Source organism: Mixophyes fleayi, chromosome 4 (assembly GCF_038048845.1).
Source record: "Mixophyes fleayi isolate aMixFle1 chromosome 4, aMixFle1.hap1, whole genome shotgun sequence".
In the NCBI taxonomy this organism is placed as follows: Eukaryota; Metazoa; Chordata; class Amphibia; order Anura; family Limnodynastidae; genus Mixophyes; species Mixophyes fleayi.
Genome location: NC_134405.1, coordinates 105,839,864 through 105,859,533, shown reverse-complemented (window position 1 = coordinate 105,859,533; position 19,670 = coordinate 105,839,864). Strand labels below are relative to the sequence as shown.

Below are 19,670 nucleotides of genomic sequence, written 5' to 3'. Positions count from 1 at the left end.
TTCTGAACCACGGTATGCATACTTCTCATTGACTGTGCTGGTGTATTGCATATCTTGCTGGACTGTGTTGGTTCTCCTCTGGAGTCTGCTATCCGCTGAGTCTATTGCCATCATTGACTGTGTTAACTTGTGCTGGACTACTTCAAGAGACTTCCTATATTTGCAGACCTGTTCAGTCATTTATATATATATTGTGCATGTTACTGTGGATCGTATATAAGGTGCCTGTGTATATCCTGTGTTGCAGTCTCTCCCCGTGCACCTCCTCACATATATATTCAGTGGTACAACTTGCTAGTAGCAGACCACTGATCCCTGTTTCCAGTATCACCTGTTCCAGTATCCTCTCACATAGCAGTGGTACAACTTGCTATCGCAGACCACTGACTCCCCGGATACCTCCACTTGGATTCCATTCCTTCACTCAGACAGCGGTACAACTTGCTATCCGCAGACCGCTGACTCTCATCACCTCCTCGTTTCTGTTGGACATTCCTCCTCACTATAGCAGTGGTACAACTTGCTATCGCAGACCACTGACTACCTTCACGTGTCCTTGTCCTACAGTTCCTCGTGTACTATTACCTCCATATTACCAGTGCTGCTAGTCATAGACTTTCCTGAGCATCCCATCATCTGCTGTTTCCTGTTCCGTGATCACCCAGCTACCAGAGTACCCTATTACCATCTACATTGCTCTGGTAAGCCTACCACCTGGTGATCCCTGGGTAAAGACTCCTAGTGCCCGTGACAGGAACATCCCGATTCACGGGTGGAGTTTTACCTAGATGTGCCCGTTTGTGAATGGAGTTTGCACGGCACAAAGGCAGAGCGTGTTTTGTCCAGATTTAGTGATTCTAAATGTTGGAAGGTATGATACTAATATGCTGCTGGAAGTAAGATTGCAATATGGCACATAGCACCACAGTTTTTTTCATTTGGGAGAGCACATCATTAAATTATAATGTTGTGTTGGATATTCCTTTACTTTCTTTAAACTTATCTAAAAATATTTCCTCATTGTGCCACTCATTCTGCCACTTCCTCATAGAAACCTTTTGTTGCAACTCGCTACAACATCCTGCAGTCGCATTTGCTTTTCTCTTCTGCCTCTGTTACATCATCTAGTGTGAAACCAACATCTTTTTTTAATGTAAATACCCTACTAGTTTGCCAATTGTCATGTTCATGTCATGTTAATCAGTTTCATTCATTTATTCTATGCATCAATGGTGTATAGACGCTGCAGTACATTTCCAAAATCTTTGATCACTGTAATTGTACTTTCAAAATGGACATCTACAGGAATGTGAAAGTTAACACCAATTAACAGTGGCAATGGTATGTAACTGTTTACACTGTAATTGGTTGATTAAAGTGAGAGCAAGTTTTATGTGCCAGCAACGAAATGCTTTGCACAAGAGAAGCACTGAATACTGGGGGAACTGACCCATTATCATCATCATCGCTGTCTAAACCACGTTGAACATCTGTTTCATGATCTTTATCTAAATGTAAGTAAATTCTATCTGCCCCCTCTTGCTCACATTTCTTCTCAACATCATTGGTAGATGGATTCCTGCTGAGAATTCTCAAACGTAATAACACAGCAGCTGCTTTAAGTTTGATTGCTTACATTTTAGTCAATGAGTTCTCTAAACAGCTATGTTTTGTGTCTGCACTTTTACCACACTTTTTATCTATTATTGCATCTTCTTCTTTTTCTTCTTCTTCTTCTTATTAGAGCAAACAAAGGGATATTTCAGAAGAGGGAGTGGAAACAGTAAACAATGACTGTCTAATATTGCACATGTACTAATTTCAAAACAGGGATCATTTTAAAATGTCGCAGAATAAGGACACAGTAATTCTCACAGTGATCAATAGGTGCATTAGCCACTAGCCAATTGGCAATAAAATGAAGAATCAGAATATACCGTATTTGCCGGCGTATAAGACGACTGGGCGTATAAGACGACCCCCAACATTTCCACTCAAAATTATAGAGTTTGTTATATACTCGCCGTATAAGACTACCCCCTCTTCCGCACACCTTCCACACACACACTGTATTAAATCACTGGCCCCCACACACACTGTATTAAATCATTGGCCCCCACACACGCTGTATCAAATCACTGGCCCCCACACACGCTGTATTAAATCACTGGCCCCCACACACACACTGCATGAAGTCACTGGCCCCCACACACACTGCATTAAGTCACTGGCCCCCACACACACACTGCATGAAGTCACTGGCCCCCACACACACTGCATTAAGTCACTGGCCCCCACACACACACTGCATGAAGTCACTGGCCCCCACACACACACACACTCATATATGCTGATCACACACACACTCATATATGCTGATCACACACTCTGCATCGACATGACATAACATAAAACAAACATAACATAACACATACTAATAACACTTACCTTCTTCTGCTGTCACTCTCCTCTGTCCCCCTCCTGTCACTCTCATCTGTCCCTCTCTCCCTCTCTCACTTTCCCCCCTCTGCCGCGCCCCAGCCATAAAAAAAAAAAAAACAGAAACACTTACCAATCCGCGCGGCGCCGGGACCCAGCATCCTCCTCTCTCACGCAGCCTGTCACTGATGACAGGCTGCGTGAGAGAGGAGGATGCTGGGTCCCGGCGCCGCGCGATTGGTAAGTGTTTCTGTTTTTTTTTTTTTTATGGCTGGCCCGCGGCACCCCTTAGACCCCTGAGTTTGGCACCCGGCGTATAAGACGACCCCCCCACTTGGAGGCATGTTTTTCAGGTCCAAAAAGTCGTCTTATACGCCGGCAAATACGGTAAGTGAATAATCAATATAGAGTACTTCTGCTCACATACAAAGTCATTAACAAAACTGCACCGACATTTATATCTTCCACCTTGCCCCCTCTGCTCTGTGCCACTCATTCACACTCATTACTTGTTGCTGTCGCTTATTACAGGACTTTTTTTGCGCTGCTGCAACATGTGGAATTCCCTCCCTCGTCCAAGAAGATTATCCCCTCAATTTCAAACCTTCAAAAGTTCCCTGAAAACTTACCAAACCACCCTCTTAATATCCCTAAGCTATTTTACCACCCTGCTAAGAGTCCACTCTTTCTATGCTCCTAAATCAATATTGAGGTGTGACTGGGTCATATAGCCCCACTAAGTACTTTATTCCATTGCAATTTGGCTGGACCACTATGCAAAATGTGGCACATATTTGATCTAATTTAGGAGCAAAAACAGAAAAGTTGAAATTAAAGGGGTGGCTTAAAAGCTGCAGTAGGCAGGATTTGCACATCCCTATCTTAGACCATAGTCCTGTAAATGTTCTGCAACAATGCAATGCAAGCGTATGCGCCGGGTGGTCAAACAGGTCATAACTGCAATTTTTGAGATTTGCAAATGAACCTTACTGTGTGGTTGTCCATACATACACAATAAAACAGATTGTTGAAAACTACATAAATGAAATATTAAATACATTGGGCCTGATTCATTAAGAAAAGTAAGTCAAAATAAGGAGTACATTTTCTCCTGGACAAACCATGTTACAATGTAAGGGGTACAAATTAGTTTATTATTTTGCACATAAGTTAAATACTGGCTGTTTTTTCATGTAGGACACAAACACTTGCTAGCTTTATTTTTTTATTTTTACAGTAAAATTTGAAGTTAGTCTAGGACAGTGGCAGTCAACCTGGTCCCTACCGCCCACTAGTGGACGACTCAGCTTTCATGGTGGGCGATGGGTTTTTAGCAGTGTTCCACATTGTTAAGTGTTAGAAACAGGAGCGCTAGGCTCCGTTTCCATGGCAGCCTAAGCCCCGGTGGTCTAGTGGTAGGAGTAAGTGGTTTAGGACTCTAGTATCTGAAATGCGCTACTGCACATGCTCCTGAAACCGGAAGTTCGGCTTTTGCGCCGAGTCATGCATTAGTGCCTGTAGTGAACGGAGGCATCTAGTAGCTACTGCTTACATATTCCTTAGGACTGGGTTTAACTTAATTTACAGTTTTAGGAGGATTTCCGCTTAACCAGTGATAGTCATAGGTACAGACTGGAGGCACCTAATAAATATATTATACTTAATACTTGTACTTAATATAGGTATAAGAGACCCTGTTCACCACAACAAGAAGTGTATCCTGCAGGTACATACAGAGACTGTGTCACAGAGTGTTACAGTGCATACCAACAACCTGCACCTGCATGTATGTAAATACAGTAACCTGTATATGCAAGATTTTTTCAAATAGGCTTTTGCAAGTAACTGCTGCTTATATTGTTACATACAAAAACCCTCCCCTCTAAAAATTACTTTGCAGTTACTCTAAATTGACTTACTGCAGCACTGGTGGGTGGTTAGGAAATTTTACCATCAACAAAGATACAAAAGTGGACAGTAGGTATTAAAAAATTGAAGACTCCTGATCTAGGACATGCCCTACACAAACTATAAATCTGTCCCCACATTTTAAATTTACTTCCCCCTCCAATGCAACATGGTTTTGCCAAGGTGCAAAGTTACTACTTATCTTTGCTTTCCTATTCTTAATGAATCAAGCCTATCAACTTGATAATTTATGAACCTCTGCACAAATGTCCACTACTGTAATTCCAGGTGCACTTCCAGGTCTTTATAACTGCTGCTATAAATGGGGATGCATCTAGTTTTGCAGATCAAATTGAAAATGTGCATGGTTAAATAAACATAAACCTTAAAAAAAAAACATAAACCTACTACTATTTTAGAACCCCCTTCATTAATTTGAACTTTCATGTTTTTTTCATAAAATTCTACTTGTTCATTTAGGTCTTAAATTGGGAAAGGGGACATGAGGACTGTTTTTATTGCACTACCATATATTTGAATGTTATTATTATATTGGTCTAAGTGTACCTAAAACTGTACCTCCATGTATAAAGTGGAAAGGGTGTCCCATTGAAAGTCTAGGACAATGCCCAATTTCCAGCACAACCAAGGACATGGAAATCAAGTAATTTTGCAGGGAGATCTTCTCATTTGGACTGCAGCAGGAAAGAAGACCCCCATCTGATTTTTAAAGGGGAAAACATTTTATATAATAATTGCGACTTTCACATTTATTAATAACAGTGTTAAGATACTATTCACTCTTGTGTACATGACAGTTCATTGCATTATTATAATGTGACAGAAACACTGGGAAAGTGCTGAATGGCAGAGGTATATGTCTCAGACTTTCTGCCTTGTGTACATTAAACCCCAAGGCAATTATGTGTGTGGGAAAGCTTCCCAAAGTGTGTTTCTCAGCTGTCGGAAAATATGTTAAGGGTCTCTGGGGGTTATGAATGGAGAGAGAGGGCGAGCTCCATTCTTTAGGCCAATTCCAGCTCTTCTGGGCCTCCATCCCAAGCGTAGGCTGATTTGCAACTACACTTGTGTGTGGATGTTTAGAAAGCAGTCTGGTTGGACATGTAGTCTCTCAGACCTGGAGAGAAGGTTGGATGCCTCCTGAAAGACTCTGCAAATGGTGAGCAATTACCTCTAGGTTTTGTATGTGTGTGAGATACAAGGTCCTTCACAGAAGACAAAGTCTTCCTATGTGTTTAGTGTCAGACAGACAAGGTGCTTATTTTATTTTGAAATTTTCTTTGTATTTTGTTTAATAAAATTGGCTGGGGCCAGTTGTACCATAAAACCTGGACTTGTGTGACTTATCTGCTGTGGTTCACTACCATCTACCCCAGGAGATGGCACCTGTTCCCCTAACATGGTCACAGTACATATATGTTAAAGTAACTTTAGAATTAACTACTAACACTGTCAAGTCACTTCGCTACGCTTTCTCCACACATCGTGGGGCATAAATATACACACTTATTATTACTAGGGATGTGCACCGGCGACTTTTGAGGTCTCGTGTTTTGTGTTTTGGATCCGGATTTTCGTTATTTTTGGGGTTCGGATTTGTCTCGCAAAACACTTGACGAAAGGTCTCGGTTCGGATTTAAGGTTTTGGATTCGGATTTTTTTTGAAAAAAACATAAAAAGTTTAAAAATCAAGTTTTTGGGCTTATTTTCACTCCTAGGCTATTATTAACCTCAATAACATTCAATAACAAGCATTTCCACTAATTTACAGTGTATTCTGAACACCTCACAATATAGTTATTAGTCCAAAACGTTGCAACAAGGTATCTTTCTGGACTGCGTAGAGGAGTGGGTCACCACAATATATATTAAAAACCCTGAACTTTTATGATTCGCACCAATAAATGTACCTGGATTGCGTAGAGGAGTGGGTCACCACAATATATATTAAAAACCCTGAACTTTTATGATTCGCACCAATAAATGTACCTGGACTGCGTAGAGGAGTGGGTCACCACAATATATATTAAAAACCCTGAACTTTTATGAATCGCACCAATAAATGTACCTGGACTGCGTAGAGGAGTGGGTCACCACAATATATATAATAAGAAAACCATCAACTTGTTTGATTCGCACCAATAAATGTACCTGGACTGCGTAGAGGAGTGGGTCACCACAATATATTAAAAACCCTGAACTTTTATGAATCGCACCAATAAATGTACCTGGACTGCGTAGAGGAGTGGGTCACCACAATATATATAATAAGAAAACCATCAACTTGTTTGATTCGCACCAATAAATGTACCTGGACTGCGTAGAGGAGTGGGTCACCACAATATATTAAAAACCCTGAACTTTTATGAATCGCACCAATAAATGTACCTGGACTGCGTAGAGGAGTGGGTCACCACAATATATATAATAAGAAAACCATCAACTTGTTTGATTCGCACCAATAAATGTACCTGGACTGCATAGAGGAGTGGGTCACCACAATATATTAAAAACCCTGAACTTTTATGAATCGCACCAATAAATGTACCTGGACTGCGTAGAGGAGTGGGTCACCACAATATATATAATAAGAAAACCATCAACTTGTTTGATTCGCACCAATAAATGTACCTGGACTGCGTAGAGGAGTGGGTCACCACAATATATTAAAAACCCTGAACTTTTATGAATCGCACCAATAAATGTACCTGGACTGCGTAGAGGAGTGGGTCACCACAATATATATAATAAGAAAACCATCAACTTGTTTGATTCGCACCAATAAATGTACCTGGACTGCGTAGAGGAGTGGGTCACCACAATATATTAAAAACCCTGAACTTTTATGAATCGCACCAATAAATGTACCTGGACTGCGTAGAGGAGTGGGTCACCACAATATATATAATAAGAAAACCATCAACTTGTTTGATTCGCACCAATAAATGTACCTGGACTGCGTAGAGGAGTGGGTCACCACAATATATTAAAAACCCTGAACTTTTATGAATCGCACCAATAAATGTACCTGGACTGCGTAGAGGAGTGGGTCACCACAATATATATAATAAGAAAACCATCAACTTGTTTGATTCGCACCAATAAATGTACCTGGACTGCGTAGAGGAGTGGGTCACCACAATATATTAAAAACCCTGAACTTTTATGAATCGCACCAATAAATGTACCTGGACTGCGTAGAGGAGTGGGTCACCACAATATATATTAAAAACCCTGAACTTTTATGATTCGCACCAATAAATGTACCTGGACTGCGTAGAGGAGTGGGTCACCACAATATATATAAGAAGAAAACCATCAACTTGTTTGATTCGCACCAATAAATGTACCTGGACTGCGTAGAGGAGTGGGTCACCACAATATATATAATAAGAAAACCATCAACTTGTTTGATTCGCACCAATAAATGTACCTGGACTGCGTAGAGGAGTGGGTCACCACAATATATTAAAAACCCTGAACTTTTATGAATCGCACCAATAAATGTACCTGGACTGCGTAGAGGAGTGGGTCACCACAATATATTAAAAACCCTGAACTTTTATGAATCGCACCAATAAATGTACCTGGACTGCGTAGAGGAGTGGGTCACCACAATATATATAATAAGAAAACCATCAACTTGTTTGATTCGCACCAATAAATGTACCTGGACTGCGTAGAGGAGTGGGTCACCACAATATATTAAAAACCCTGAACTTTTATGAATCGCACCAATAAATGTACCTGGACTGCCTAGAGGAGTGGGCACTGGGCACCACAATAAAATATATAAAAAACCTTCAACAGGTCTGCATTACACTACACATACGGCTGCTCCTCCATCCTCTCCATCATATACATGTTGAAGTTTTAGCGTGTGACAACCTCTTGTTTTTGATAATGTCAGTGCATTTTGAATATTTTTCAATTTTCCCCACACCACTGAATGTACTTTATCTATGATACGCATCTATCTATCTTGACTGCGTAGTGTGGTGGCCCCGGTACACAATTTGGTACCGAGGCCACAATATAATTAAAAAACCCTCCACGTGTCAGAATTCCACCAAACAAGTATCTGGACTGCGTAGTGGGGTGGCCCCGGTACCCAATTTGATACCGGGGCCACAATAAAATAAATACACCCTCCACGTGTCAGAATTCCACCAAACAAGTATCTAGACTGCGTAGTGGGGTGGCCCCGGTACCCAATTTGATACCGGGGCCACAATACCTCCTCGAAACATGGTACAGACAATTCGTCATTGAGATCCCATCACGTATGTTAAAGACAGACAGGGTCCAAGTGTTATTGGTTGACTTTGTAAACCAAAAAACTGTCCCTGTTGCACATAGTCGTGCAATGAAGACTGACTTTTTCATTTAAAGGCACCATCTTTCAAGTGTAGTGTTTGTAAGTCTAAGTCATATTATACTTTTGGTAAAATTGGTTTATTTTGTTCCTCTTTATGGTAACTACTAATAGAATTAAAGTATTAAATAGAAGCGGCAGTTCCTCTTTATGGTAATTAGTAATAGAATTAAAGTATTAAATAGAATTAAAGTATGAAATAGAATTAAAGTATTAAATAGAATAAAAGTATGAAATAGAATTAAAGTATTAAATAGAATTAAAGTATTAAATAGAGTGGTATAGAGTTGTAGTGTGGTATAGATAGAGTGGTCCCCACAATATAATAATAAAACCCTCAACTGGTCTGAATTCCACCAAACAAGTATCTGGACTGCGTAGTGTGGTGGCCCCGGTACACAATTTGGTACCGAGGCCACAATATAATTAAAAAATTGGGCATCAACTGTCACCGTTGTTTAATATCTGATACACCTAAATATGGACTGCACAGTGGAGTGGCCCCGGTAGTAAATTTGGTGCCAGGGCCACAATACCTCCTCCAACTTCCAAGTGTAGTGTTTATAAAGACAGACAGCGTCGAAGTGTTATTAGTTGACTTTCTTAACCCTAAAATTGTCCCTGTTGCAAATATTCGTGCAATGGACAGTTACTTTTTTATTGAAAGACTCAAGCTTTCAAGTGTAGTGTTTATAAAATATAAACAACAATACAGTAGTTTTAGAGCACGTCAATACCTCTTGTTTTAAATTATGACACGGCATTTTACTTTTGGTTTAATTTCTTGAATTTTTTTAAATTTGGTTTTACTTTTTGAACATGGCAAACGACTGTTGATTGGTCATATAATGCAAAAAAAAAAGTTCCAAGATGGAATTGTCCTTGGGCCCTCACACCCACCCTTATGTTGTTGAAATAGGACATGCACACTTTAACAAACCAATCATTTCAGCGACAGGGCCTACCAAACAACTTTGGCTGAAATGATTGGTTTGTTTGGGCCCCCACACCAAAAAAGCTATTCATCTCTCCCTGTACAGACTAAACAGGCTCTACTGAGGCAAGATGTCATCCTCATCCTCAACCTCTGATTCCTCTCCCCCTACAGTGTGTACTTCCTCCTCATCACACATTATCAATTCGTCCCCGCTGGACTCCACAACCACAGGTCCCTCTGTAGTATCTGGAGGGCAGTGCTGTACTTCATTGAGGAATTGATTATTCATTTTTATAAACATCATTTTTTCAACGTTGTGAGGAAGCAACCTCCTTCGCCGCTCACTGACCAGGTTCCCCGCTGCACTAAAAACTCTTTCCGAGTACACACTGGAGGGGGGACAACTCAGGTAAAATAGAGCCAGTTTGTACAGGGGCTTCCAAACTGCCTTTTTTTCCTGCCAGTAACAATATGGACTGTCTGACATGTCTACTTGGATGGTGTCAGCAAAGTAATCATCCACAATTTTTTCTATTGTGACAGCATCCAATGCAGCGAGAGTAGACATGTCTGCAATGGTTGGCAGGTCCTTCAGTCCGGACCAGATGTTATCAGCATCCCCGCCAGTGCCTCTTTTGGGAAAACTGAGCTTTTTCCTCGCAGCCATAGATGTGGAAGAAAATGAGGGTGGAGCTGTTGGCATGTCACGGTCCTCTTCAGAGGACAATCTCCTGACCAGCAGGTCTTTGCACCGCTGTAGACTTGTGTCCGCCGGAAACAGAGACACAACATACGCTTTAAACCGAGGATCGAGCACGGTGGCCAGAATGTATTCCTCTGACTTTAAAAGAGTGACCACCCTCGGATCCTGGCAAAGCGTACGAAGGGCTACATCCACAAGAGCTACATGCTTGGTGTAATCGCAATGGCTTACCAGCTCCTCCCTCACTTTCTCCAGCTGCTTCTGCAACAGCCTGATCAGGGGAATGACCTGACTCAAGCTGGCAGTGTCGGAACTGACTTCTCGTGTGGCAAGTTCAAATGGCTGCAGAACCTTGCACAACACGGAAATCAGTCTCCACTGCGCTTGACTGAGGCACATGCCCACTCCTTTGCCTATGTCGTAGGTGGCTGTGTAGGCCTGAATGGCCTTTTGCTGCTCCTCCATCCTCTGCAGCATATAGAGGGTGGAGTTCCAGCGCGTCACAACCTCTTGTTTGAGGTGATGGCAGGGCAGGTTCATGCTTTTTTGATGTGCCTCTAGTCTGCGGTAGGCACTGGCTGAATGCCGAAAGTGTCCAGCAATTTTGCGCGCCACCGCAAGCATCTCCTGCACACCCCTGTCACTCTTGAGGTAATGCTGCACCACCAAATTAATGGTGTGGGCAAAACATGGGACGTGCTGGAAATTGCCCATATTTAATGCCCGCACAATGTTACTGGCATTGTCTGACACCACAAATCCCCATGAGAGTCTAAGTGGGGTAAGCCACTGGGAGATAATTTCCCTCATTTTCTCTAATATGTTGTCAGCGTTGTGCCTCTTATTAAAGCCTGTAATACACAATGTTGCCTGCCTTTGCATGAGCAGCCATTTTGTAGATGCTGCTACTGATGCAGCTGTTGCTGTTGCTGCGGAAGGGGATGCATCTACCCAGTGGGCTGTCACAGTCATATAGTCCTTCGTTTGCCCAGAACCACTTGTCCACATGTCCGTGGTTAAGTGGACAGTGGGTACAACTGCATTTTTAAGAGCACTGAGGACACTTGATCGTACTTCTCTGTACATTTTTGGTATCGCCTGCCTAGTGAAGTGGAATCTCGAGGGGATTTGGTACCGGGGACACAATACCTCCATCAACCCTCTAAATCCCACTCCACTGATGGCGGACACCGGGTGCACGTCTAACACCAACATTGCAGTTACAGCCGCAGTTATACGCTTTGCAATAGGGTGACTACTATCGTATTTTGTGGTCATGGCAAACGACTGTTGGACGGTCAATTGTTTTGTGAAAGACTTAGCGGTCTTACGACTTCCCCTCTGGGAAGATGACCGACTAACAGCAGCAACAGCAGCAGTGGCAGTAGTAGGCGTACCGCTGCAGGATTCCTCGGATGAATCCCGTATTGAGGAGGACTCAGTCTGGCTGCTGACTTGGGCTGCAGGACTGAATCTGATGGAGATTGTGGAGAAAGTTGACGAGGAGGGTGTTGCTGGTGTGTATCCAACTGGACCACAGGATTTAGGTGTCCCTGTACCGATGAGGGTCCTAGCCCCAGTTCCTGAACTAACCACTGAACTATGAAGGTTATTCAGGTGACGTATAAGGGAGGATGTTCCTAGGTGGGCAAGATCCTTACCCCTGCTTATTTGAGCTTTACATAAGCTACATATGGCCATACATTGGTTGTCTGGATTTGGATAAAAATAACTCCAGACCGAAGAGGTGCATTTTTTGGTCTTCTGACCAGGCATGACGATGGGCTTTTTCATCCCATGGACATCAGCTGTTTCCCCCCCTGGTGCCTCATTTACAATAACCACATCACCATCCTCATCATCAAGTTCCTCCACAGCGCCAGCTACATCATCAATAGCCTCCTCCCGAGCCACCTCTTCCCGTACAGTGATGGGAAGGTCAGGCTTGACAACCACCAACATCCTTGGACTCGCCTTGTGGATTTGTGATAATTTCTCTTTAGAAGGCAGAGTTGTTTGCTGTTTTGTTGCTGACAGCATAACTCTCTTCAATTTTTTGTAGGGGGGGGGAGGAGGAGGAGGGCTAAGATCCGTGGGTGAAGCTGAACCACTAGTCATGAACACGGGCCAGTGCCTAAGCCGTTCCTTGCCACTCCGTGTCGTAAATGGCATATTGGCAACTTTACGTTTCTCCTCAGATGATTTTAAGTTTCTCTTTTTGCTACTTTTTCTTAACTTGGGCTTTTTGGATTTTACATGCCCGGTACTACGAGATTGGGCATCGGGCTTGGAAGACGACGTTGATGGCATTTCATCGTCTATGTCATGACTAGTGGCAGCAGCTTCAGCATTAGGAGGAAGTGGGTCTTGATCTTTCCCTACTTTATCCTCCAAATTTTTGGTCTCCATTATATGTAGCACAAGATACTGCAGAATGTGTGAACTTGGTAATATTGCAGTACCAATGGACTTATACTGCTGTATTGGTTTTGCAAATTTGGTTATAATTATTATATATTTTTTGTTTTTTAAATTTTTTATTTTTTTTTACTTTTTTTTTATTTTTAAAAAACTTGGGAATAGTGGGAAAATAACTATGCCCTTAGAAGCACAGAGCACAGGACACAGCACCACTGGACTGAACAGGACACGGCACAGGACCCAGCAGCACTACGGAACTCAGCAGGACAGAGCACAGGACACAGCACCACTGGACTGATACTGTAGAATGTGTGAACTTTGTAATATTGCAGTACCAATGGACTTATACTGCTGGATTGGTTTTGCAAATTTGGTTATAATTATTATATTTTTTTTTTTTTTTTTAAATTTTTTATTTTTTTTTACTTTTTTTTATTTTTTAAAAACTTGGGAATAATGGGGAAATAACTATGCCCTTAGAAGCACAGAGCACAGGACACAGCACCACTGGACTGAACAGGACACGGCACAGGACCCAGCAGCACTACGGACCTCAGCAGGACAGAGCACAGGACACAGCACCACTGGACTGATACTGCAGAATGTGTGAACTTTGTAATATTGCAGTACCAATGGACTTATACTGCTGGATTGGTTTTGCAAATTTGGTTATAATTATTATATATTTTTTTTTTTTTTAAATTTTTTATTTTTTTTTACTTTTTTTTTATTTTTTAAAAACTTGGGAATAATGGGGAAATAACTATGCCCTTAGAAGCACAGAGCACAGGACACAGCACCACTGGACTGAACAGGACACGGCACAGGACCCAGCAGCACTACGGAACTCAGCAGGACAGAGCACAGGACACAGCACCACTGGACTGATACTGCAGAATGTGTAAACTTTGTAATATTGCAGTACCACTGGACTTTTACTGCTGAATGTGTGAACTTGGTAATATTGCAGTACCAATGGGCTTATACTGCAGGATTGGTTGTGCAAATTTTGTGGTAATTAAAAAAATTTAAAGTAGTTTTTGGTATTTTTTTAAAAAACTTTTTTTTATTTTTTTAAACACAGGGGAATATTGGGGAAATAACTATGCCCTTAGAAGCACAGAGCACAGGACACAGCACCACTGGACTGAACAGGACACAGCACAGGACCCAGCAGCACCACTGACCTCAGAAGGACAGAGCACAGCACACAGCACCACTGGACTGATACTGCAGAACACAGCACAGCACAGCACAGCACAGCACAGCACAGAACTAAACAGCACAGCACAGAACTAAACAGCACAGCACGAGATCTACCAGGATAGAGGACCACCTAACACACCCTCCCTCTACCCTGATCAATGCCCGAGTGAAGATGGCGGCGACTAGCGGGGAATTTATAGGATCCGAGTATCGCGAGATCCGACAACGGGATTATGAGTCAGAGCCTCAGTTTCACATTTGAATTTGGCGCCAATACCCGGATCTGTCTCGGATCCGACTCGGATCCGCAACGTTCGGGTGGGCTCGGATTTCATAAATCCGAGTGCGCTCATCCCTAATTATTACTGACGTAAACCTGATGCATAAGCTAATGAAGTACAGATGGACGCATTGTGAGCTGGAAGCCTAGACTTGGCTCCCATTTCCAGATTCAATTACAAAAAAATAATAAAGCTATAGAAAAAATATAGAAAAAAATAAAATAAACTTTATTAAAAACAATAAAGCATTTTTCATTACTGTGGGGAGACACTGCTATTGCCATCCTGAGATGGCAATAGCAATAATAGCACAGTGGCGGTACTTGTACTGCCACTGTCCATGTTAAATAGGCAGATCAAAAACAGGCTAACACTATCACCGTCAGGGAGGGTTTATTAAATAGTGAGCAGTTCTAAAGCCTGCAAAAATGCCTGATCTTGCCAGATTTAGGCTTTACACTATTTGATAAATTGACCACTTAATATTAATTAAAAGTTACACAAAGTTAATGTAAAATGCTTGAATACAAAAGGGCCGCTGAGGAAAATACCCTCAGTCCTATTCTAAAACTGGCTCCAGATTTGAGCAAAAAACACTGCTTACTGTGATGCAATTTCAGCATAGGACTTTAAGCCAAAATTGCACTTTACTTATTAGAGCCGTAATTACATGATTTTACAAAATAAAATTTTGTAACAGCACAATGACTTTCAATAGAAGTTTGTAGACAAATATTTAAAATTCTTATTTATGTTAGCAAACCTTACAGTAATCCTAGAAGCCAGATGCTTTTCCAGGGAATCATGGTTCTTAACATCTGCATAGATCACTGGAAAAATAAATATCAACAGAGTAAATTACCTCTCTGATGTCTGTGGGCTAATGACTGTTAACAGCCAGTAACAGCTGCCACCATTATAGCACTAGGCATATTTCTTTAAATATAGTATACTTTAAGTACTGCACCTGCCCATTCAAGTGGCAAAGGAAGTTTTTGCTGAATTCCCAGGCTGAACTAGATTTTATCTATATCAAGGGACCCATCTTTCATCAATTGCCCAAAATCCATATCTCAGATTAAACCACCAGGAAGACCAATTATCAATACTATTAAATCATTCTCATTAGATTCTTCTAAATATATAAACTCGCTGCTCAAACAGTTAGTTTATAAGCTACCCTCAATAGAGAAGGGTTCAGAGGGCATTATTAATGACTCAATAATTTGAAACCTCAACTGGCAATCAGAATATACCCTCATGAGGTGTTAGTCTAATGAATTAATTTTATACTGTATTAACATGATAGTTCGGTTTTACTTTTCCACCATCCGCATATCCATCTGTACCTACGATCTCTCAAACAATAGAACAGTGTTTGCACGGGGGAAAGTAAGCATGCAATTCTGCATGTGTTAGTCACAGAAATAGCTGTAGTTTCACAAAATGAAATATGCTCATCTGCACACTCAGAGGTTCACATAGAATGGCATTTAGAAATGTCACATTTGACAGCCACCAAGTAAATCAACAGGGCCAACAAATGTTTCCTTCTGTTTCTGTCCCAGAGTTGTGAACAAATAGCATTTAAAACTAAATGCTGTTTGTACAATACAGAAGCAGCTTTTATATTTTCAAGGAAACCACAGTGATGTCAACATTTTACACAGAGATTACTTCCTTATAGTTAGCCATGGTAGTTTCCATGAGGAATAGTTGAATCTATTAGTAATAAAAATAGGATAAACCTATTTGTGCTCTTTAGGACTCCCAAAGGTCTTCTATGTTTCAAAAGGAAAAAAAAAGAAAGTGAAAAAGTGAACAATACAAGTTGTTTCTATACAAAAACCCCCTACAAAAACAACATAAAATACATCCTAATTTCTTTCCCTATAACTAAGCCCTAGATTAATAGATACATATATTGGCATCCCTAAAGCTGTAAAAATTTACTAATTTCAGGATAGTTTTTGGAATTGCTCTAAACATATAAACAACCCAGAGGAAAAATAAACCCACCTTTTCCTTAAAGCCTTCCAGTCTCATGCCTAAACTCCCACCGGTCGGCTACCTCTCTTTCTCATCCCTTCTTCCCCTTCCTCGACTCCGTCTCCGTTTCTCCCGTCTCTCCATCTCAGTCTGTTTGTCTTCCCCTCCCTTTAGATTGTTCGCTCCTTTGAGCATGGCTCTCCTACCTCCTGTTTCCATCACTTTTAACTGCGCTCTCCAGCTACTCAGCTCACCTCCTCTCGGTCCCTCTGCCCTCTGTCTCCTCTCGCTTCTCTCCGCTCCCCTCAGTGACTCTCAACCTGTCATCCGTGCCCACCCTCTTGGGCCATAGTTACCTGCCTATACTCACTTTTCCCCTTATTCCCTCTCTTTCATGCTGTGCCTGAGCCCCCAGAGATATAGTGCTTACTGTTACTTGTACTGTGCTGTTTCACCTTGTACTGTGCCATTGTTTGTCCTTGTACGGCGCTACGGATACTTTGTGGCGCCCTATAAATAAAAATTATTATTAATAATAATAATAATAATAATAATAATAATAATGGCAAAGTATTTTTTTTGCCTGTTTTCCCCCCAGCTAAACCCTGAATCAAGATCTCTCAACTTTCTGTATCGTGTAACCCCTTATGATGGTAAATGTTTGCCAAGCACCCTAATATTTTCTGAAAATACATCCCAAGTATGCCCTAGTATGTAAAATTACAAAGTACCACTAATGATAACTGATACAGGTATAGGATTAATGTTTGCATTTACGTCCATGCCTTGGTCTACAGACAGACACTAAGGGCTTTCATTGGATGATTGGCTTCACTTACCCTGGGTAGTTCTGTGCGGTTTAGTGCGTAATACATTAAGCAAGAGACATAAAGAAAAAAAACATTCAGAAGGCACTGTGCATGAAGTGGCTGATTCCCAAGGTAAAAATATTTGGATTATGGACAGGTACAATATAATTTTAAAAAGAGATGATGTGCTGGGGCCACAAGAAGTTTATGGGCAGAATAGGATTTTCCAATAAACATACTAGCCATGTGTCTAAGGGCGAAAAATGCAAATAGGGAAAATCCAGTACATTTATTAGTGTCAAATACTTGGGTAAGTGTACCCTGCAGCAATAAAAAAGACACTGGATAGGGTAGGAAGAGAGATGTGAATGTTGTGATTAATGATTAATGAATGGGTGGGAGTATTTTATTTGAAAAAAAAATCTTTATGACCATAGGCAAATATAGGTGCACTCTCTATGCCCACCCTTCTTTATTCTGTCTGCAGAAAACGCAAATGCAATGACGGGCAACGCTAAATCAGGCCCTGTGTATTTACAAATATATTTTACATTATATATTGTGAATTTAAATGTATAGCACATTAAGCTGCAGAGACAAAAATTCTGCATGTCATAATTCTATAATATAAATAAACATATTTTACACAATAAACAATGTATATTGAAATCATTACAAAATATAATTAAAATCAGGGCAATGTTTTTAAGAAGAAAAAAATAGTGAAAGATACAGTAACAATAATACTATGTGGCAGATTTGGCTGCAAATCGATATTACAAAAGAGAAGAGCAAATTCAAATAATGGACTAGGGCAGGGGTGGCACGCAGCCCCCTGAGTCCTGGCACACCGTCCGTTCTCAATGACAGCCGGAGAAGAGCTGAACTGCTGCGCAAGCGCAGCAGTTCAGCTCTTCTCCTGCTGTCATTCCTTCCCGACACTGAACTGCTGCGCAAGCGCAACAGTTAATCACTTCTCCGACTGTCATTTATGAAAAATGACAGCCGGAGAAGAGCTGAACTGGTGCGCTTGCGCAGCAGTTCAGTGTCGGCTGCGCAGTTCCTCCCAAGCACCTTTGCGGACCGGATCACGCCTGGAAGAGGTAAATATAAACTTATATATTTTTTTATTAATTTATATGTGTCCTAAAAATTTATTACATGCAATTCTGAGGCCATAAGAGTCATTGGGGGCATTTTTTCTCTATCTACAAAGTTTTTTGGAGGCACTTTGAAGTGTGAAGAGAAGGGGGCATTACTGTGACATAAAAGGTATTGGGGCAACTGTGGCACACTATGTTTTTCTTGGGCAACTGTGGCATACTATGTGTTTCTGGTACAACTGTGGCATACTATGTGGTTCTGGGGCAACTGTGGCATACTATGTGGTTCTGGGGCAACTGTGGCATACTATGTGTTTCTGTGGGCAATTGTGGCAAAGTATGAATTGGGGGCACAACTATGTGGCATAAGATGAATTGGGGGCACAATTATGAGGTATGATGTGAACTGGGGCACTACTGTGCGGCATAACATTTTTTGCTGGTCCCTTACTATTAATATGATATTAGCCTCATAAAATGAGAAATAATTATATATATATATATATATATATATATATATATAGCCGCCGAGAGGGGAGGGGGCAGCTACAAATTGCCTGGGCCTGCATGGTGGCCCGAGTACCCTCTGGAGACCTAATTTTGAAAAAAAAAAATATTTTAAAAGTACTTTTTAATTTTTTTTTTATTGAGTGCAGGGGGGATCGGTAGTGGCTAAATCCCCTTCAGCTCAGGTACCTTCAGATGCCAGGTCATGTGACTGCAGTGATCACATGGTACTCGGCGGGCTTCTGGATATCTTCCCATGCTGTGCAGTGGAGAATAAGGTAAGAAGAAGGTGTGCTGGAGAGGGCGCATTTGTGATGAAAGGTGATGGAGAGGGGCATGTGTCACTAAAGGTGCTGGGCAGAGGGGGGGGCAAGTGTGATTAAAGCATGTGGGAAGAGGGGACATATGTGAGCAAAGCTGCTGAGCAAGGGGGCATGTGTAAGTAATGCATTTTTCTGTAAGAGGGTGGCCTGGTGCTTTTCACCTGCTAGACATGCCCCCAATGATGTACTGCCACACCCCCAATTGTATGACCACTTGCATGGTAAAAAAAATGTTGTGCATGCTTAACTATAAGGGAGGACCCATGGAGTTGCTGTACTGGGGCCATGAATTTCTCTAGGCAGCTCTGTATGTATGTATGTATGTGTGTGTGTACATATATATATATATATATATATATATATATATATATATATATTTATATATACACACACACACACACACACAACTGGCACACCTGGACTTGACTAGATTTTAGCCGGCACTCCGATAGAAAAAGGTTGCCAACCCCTGGACTAGGGGCTAGATTTACTAAAGGGCAGTTTGCTCTAACCCCCACTTTTTGGCTATTTTTTCGACGGTTTTGAAACCGCCGAATTTACTAAAGCCCAAACCACCGGTAAAACGTCCAGAATTGACATTTTCCGAAACCACCACTTTACAAGTCGTCATCCCGATTTTAATAAACA

The 19,670-nt window shown here is 41.4% G+C and overlaps 1 protein-coding gene across 2 annotated transcripts in view; it reads right to left on the bottom strand.

The window, feature by feature from the left end:
• The window catches only part of FAM227B (family with sequence similarity 227 member B), a 408,110-nt gene that overhangs the window by 175,791 nt on the left and 212,649 nt on the right, over window positions 1-19,670 (bottom strand). The gene's annotated exons all lie outside the window — the stretch shown is intronic.